General features: G+C 40.2%; 1 non-coding gene across 1 annotated transcript; it reads left to right on the forward strand.

Moving 5' to 3' along the window:
- Positions 1 to 1,053: 1,053 nt before the first annotated feature.
- LOC148865405 (U6 spliceosomal RNA) lies at positions 1,054 to 1,151 on the forward strand. The gene has a single exon (XR_016112042.1). It is a non-coding gene; the product is annotated as a U6 spliceosomal RNA (small nuclear RNA).
- The last annotated feature ends 4,384 nt before the right edge of the window (positions 1,152 to 5,535 follow it).

A 5,535-nucleotide genomic window follows, 5' to 3' on the forward strand; every position in this document is an offset into this window, starting at 1 on the left:
TCCTATCAGATTTAATTTCCTAATGTAATTCTAGAAAGATAAAGGAGACTGAGATTACTAGATAAGATAAGAACTCCAAGGAGTTGGAAACAGCCCCTCCTCCTAAAGCTATATAAAGGGGGCAGGACTAGCACCAGGGCATCAAGCATTCAAGTTCTCTCTCTAAAGCAATCAAGAAGACAATAAAAAAAGCTTCAAGAAGGAGATCAGCAAGGCAAGAAGGCTTCAAGAAGGAGGTGGCGTCAAGGAGAAAGTAAGATCTCAGCTTCAAGGGCGACATCATGAGTTCTTTCTTACCCCTTGTTTGTTTTATTTTCTTTATCATAAATTAATTTATTTGTAGCTAGGGCTGTGGGAAGCCTAACCATGACAATGAATTGATTTTTATTCTGATTTATCCAAGATTGTTATTTTCATATTGTCTATGAGTTATTATGCATAATGTGATTAAGAGCTTGGCCACCTCTTAATTGATTTGGTTTATGTGAATGAATCGAGAGAGGAATTCACATAATCGACTGAATAATTCATAGTGTGAATTGAATGGTATATAGAGATATATATACATGATTCATCTGATGATATAAGTTTTTCATAGAACTTAATACATTTCTATCACTAGAACTCTAGTCGAGAGATCGAAGGGTTACTTGATAGAGGTAGATTTGATATATCCTGAGAGGGAATATTAAATAATTTTGGAAAAACTTCAGCTTATGAAAATAATAAATTATCTTGGTTAATCTAATAAATTGATATCCATTGGAATGGTTAGGTAGACCAACAGTCCTAGTGCTTCCAATTAGATCATTGCAAGTTTTGTCATTGATTGCCCTTATTTCTTTTTCTTCTATTCTTAATTTTCAGTAATTCTTATTGTTAGATCTGAAATTCGGTTGTCCAAATAATTAAGGAAGGCTATAGTTCTAATACTTATTTTGTTAAATCCTAGTGGGAATGATATCTTTATACTATTTGATAACTAGTGCACTTTCTAGAGTTATATAATTATAGCTATCAAAAACCCAACCCTTGCTACCTACTTATACAATGATTGAGCTCAACTAACGATAAAATTGGAATGATACAGGGAAGATTAGCATGATTCCTGTACAAGGATGGCACATGTCCACGAAATCATCAGGGGTCCTTGTTGACAGAATGCATGACCCCCCACCAAAATTCACAAACACAGATACCCACGCCCATAGCAAAATCTAGGAGACCAAATTTCACTCACGTAACATTGACAATAATATCCCACTTGCACTAACGATCGCGACAGACTTAGTGTCCACTGCACGGCACATCAATAGTGTGTGATAAGGCGGCAACCCACACCACTTGACCTCTCTAAATAACCCATGATAAAGTGACATTATGCTCACTGTCAATTATGATAAATCTGACCAGGGAATTCGTTAACTTTCACACTCACCGCTACATCTCTATTGCATGACAAGTGCAAACACAAGAGCAGCATACCACGATCAAGTTTTCTACATATCTGATGGGAATAAAATTTGTCATATCTTTATCCCTCAATATTGAGTATTTTACACTTAATTGGTACCTAATTGGACTCATTACTCTTGTATTTCGATTCAGGGAAAACAAGAAGGCGATTGGAAGAAAACAAGGCTAATCGGATGATTTTGCATAATTTCGGCACTGATCAGTGATTGGGGAATAACTCTCAATTACAGACTCTGATTTGGATAATTCAAGAAGCAATTGAAAGATAAGAAAACTTTCCACAACTTTCATGTTTTGGGTTTTGGAAGAATCAGTCCGCATCGAAGACGAATTCGGGCCCAAAGTCAGAGCAATTTCGCAGCAAGGCCCATTTCACAAGCTGAAGCCCATTTCGTAGAAGAGTCATGAAGCAAGCCCGAATTGTTAAAGAAGCCCAGTTCGAATTCAAGATCCAAGAGTCCCATTAGAATAGAAGTTGAATGTAATCTCAATAAAAGAGTTTTATCAGATTTTAATTCTCAAATTGTAATCCTAAAAAGATAAGAGATAAGAGTTAGGTAGGATAAGTTCAAATTAGACTAGGACTTTCCAGTTTGAGGATGATGTCCTTAAGGGAGTTGGAGAGCAGCCCTCTCCCCAAATCTATATAAAGGAGGGATGGACCAGCACCCAAGGCATCAATTCCTCCAAGAGAGCTTCAGTCTTCAGAGAGAGAAATCAGTGGTGAAAACTGATTTGGATCCAGTGGTGAAAACTACAGATTGGCTAGATGGCTTGTAGGACCCCTCCTGACAAGATCTGGGCGTCCTTCCCTTCTTCAGCCCTCAAACCCCTCAAGACACCTTAGCCTTGAACTAGACGAGTTTGGGTCTACAAAACACACAAACGAATAGAAATTAAATCTAAAAGACTAATGAAATAAAAATAGCATGAAAGAAAATAAGGAAAATAAAATGATGGTTGATTAGATCCAATGCCAGTAGTTGTAGATTGGTTGGACTGCTTGTAGGAATCCCTCCTAACAAGATCTGGGTGTCCTTCCCTTCTTCAGCCCTCAAACCCCTCGAGATACCTTAGCCTTGTGAACTAGGTGAATTGACCAACCCTTTCTCCAGGGCCCCAAGGGTACTTTTTATAGACAAGGGTGGACATAATTGGGATTAGAGAGAAAGAGGGGGGTGGCAGCTGGGTTTTTGCAGAAATATGGGTGCCCTAGTGTTTAAAATGGAGGGTTAGGATTGTTCTAAGGTGATCCTAAAGCTGAAAAGAGAAGGAGAGGGTGCCCAATATTATGTAGGACTGAGATTTGGGTGCCCAAAAATGGAAGATAGAGATTGAGGTGCCTAGGGTTGAAAGGTGGACATTAAAAGGAGTGGGTGGCACACTAGAGTGGATTGTTGAGACAGAGAATGAAATAGAGGGCTGAGATCTAGTGGCTAGGGGCTGAATGGTGAGGATTAGAAGTTAGGTGGTGCCCTAGGGATAAAAAGCTAAAAAGAGAGTGCCCTAGAATGAATGGTGGAGATTAAAAGGGATGGAAGGTGGAGATTTAGTAGCTATGGGTGGCTAGGGTTTGTTAAGGATGAAAATGTTAGACAGTGATGCCCTTAGCTCCAATCAGATTGACGTATCTTTTAAGAGATCCATCAATATGAATGGCCGAACCCTGTAGGTAGGGTGGGCGAAATTTCAAAAATTTCTCTCTCCTATGTGGGAGTCACATTCTCTATTTTAGAAAATTGCATTTTCAAGGATCAATTTTGAACCTAAACCAGACCAGATTTGATACCAAAAGATAAGAGAGGGATATACTTGATACGGAGTAGTAGTAACCCCCAACGAAGGTGTTCACACCCAAGGAGATTACCAAAGACTACTCCCACTGAAGATGACACAGCGTAGGGTGGAGAAGAATCAACAAGATGGCTTTTTAGGAAGAACCTGATTCTTCACAAAGAAGCTGAAGGAGGGCGAGTGAGCACAACTTCAGATCACCTTTATCTGCCAAAAGGTGATATCAAGAAACCTTTCTTGATCTCTCCTACAGGTGGAGACTGAACTGGTAATGGTGGCAACAGCAGGAGAAGGCAAGAGCAGAAGATGGCGTCAGTCCAACTATATGTTGTCTTCTCTCTTGAATCAGTAAGACTAAATGATGATTTGGGGTTCATCCTTCCCATTAGGAGTTTCCTAATCCAAATCTTGTATTTGGATATGGACTCTCTTTAAGGAATAAGGATAATCCCTTATCTTATTTTCAGAATTGCCCCTCTTTAAGTAATCTAATTAAGCCAATTTGAGAAGGGCTTTAGGCCCATTAAGTCCATGTGCTCACTTATCCTCCAAACTGCTGCCCAGTTGGATATCCTTGTATGGTGTGGGACCCAAACATTGATCTACACATCAGCTGCATGGGTTCAGCCTAGCCTCTATTACAAGGCTTGGCCGAATTCACTATAGGAGACAGTGAACCCCTGAGTCCATCACCATGGGCTCTTAATGGGCCAAACATTTACACAAAATGGTCTTTGGGTCAAGCCACCTTATAAAAACCCAAGGACTATAGGCAGATGCAAGATTAGCCCATCATGTATTACCCTCAATGGTCTTACACTTAACCTCTCAGCCCATAATGATCAAACACTGCCCGACAAGAGCGGACCTCTCCCTCGGTTGCAAGGTATAGTGCTGCACTCTCTACTCACATGGATCCCGGGAATTAAAACCTTTTGCAAACATTTTGAATCCACAATAAATATACATATATCTCTATATAAATATATTTTGAAAAACAAATTTCAACGGTTGAAGTTGATTGCCGAAAGTTTTTGTTTCCATCAGAGAGAGTGCATCCCTAATCGTTCACCTTATCTAACAAAGGGGCTGATCCTGTCACTATGATCACCCACTCAGATGAATTCTCAAACTGTCCCAACATACCTAGGTTTTGAGCCCATCTAAGGATCTCACTAATTGGCATATCAAAGACAGTCCAATCCAATACCTAGTGCAGTATCATAATCGAGTTTTTGGGGTCAGGTGTAACATTCAAGTTTTTCCCATCTATCTCCAAGGTCCAAGTCAATACTAGAATTCTGGTCTGATTCAGGGTTTGAAGAAAACCCACACTACATGTACCTCAGGTCTCACCCTGACAGCTTAGACAAGCCACCCCAACCAACTTGGCGGCACATCAGTGTCAGCCTTGGCAGGATAAATCTCCCTAGATCTATCCAACAGCTGTGAAGATTCTAAACTAACACGAGTCTCATATGGGTCTAGTTTAAGGGTATTAAACAGAAACACACCATAATAACATGAATCAAATATGTACTTTATTCATTTACATTAAATGTCACAATATACATCATTCTGATTGGAGCTAAGGGCATACACTGTCTAACAACTCCCACTTGCACTTGGGTCCAATCTGGTATAAGCTGGAGTCCCATGCTTTCCATGTGTTTATCAAACACTTTCTGTGTTAGTGGCTTAGTCAATGGGTCTACTACATTTTTCGCTGATGCTACCTTCTGAATTAGGATGTCCCCTCTTCCAACTATGTCCCGTAGTACATGGTACTTCCTCTCGATGTGCTTCGACTTCGAGTGGGCTCATGTCTCCTTAGCCTGAGTGATAGCTCCAGTGTTGTCACACAACAATGGAATGGGTGATGTGCTGTATGGAACTACTCCCAATTCATGAATGAACTTCTTCATCCAAACGGCTTCTTTGGCAGCTTCACTTGTGGGAATGTATTCGGATCCGATTGTGAAATCCTCCGTGGAACCCTGTTTGCTGCTTTTTCAGCAAACAACACACGATCCTATCATGAAAATGTATCCAGATGTAGACTTTCTATCATCTGAATCTGACTGGAAGTCGGTATCAGTATACCCCTAGATCTATAGTCAACTACCATCAAACACCAGACAAAACTCTTTTGTCCTTCGAAGGTACTTGAGTATGTTTTTCATAGTAGTCCAATGCTCCTGCCCTAGGTTTGACTGGAATCTTCTTACCACACTCACTGTTTGAGCAATGTCAGGATGAGTGCAC

Source organism: Nelumbo lutea, chromosome 3 (genome assembly GCF_056320005.1).
Source record: "Nelumbo lutea isolate HS-2025 chromosome 3, American lotus-T2T, whole genome shotgun sequence".
Taxonomy (NCBI): Eukaryota; Viridiplantae; Streptophyta; class Magnoliopsida; order Proteales; family Nelumbonaceae; genus Nelumbo; species Nelumbo lutea.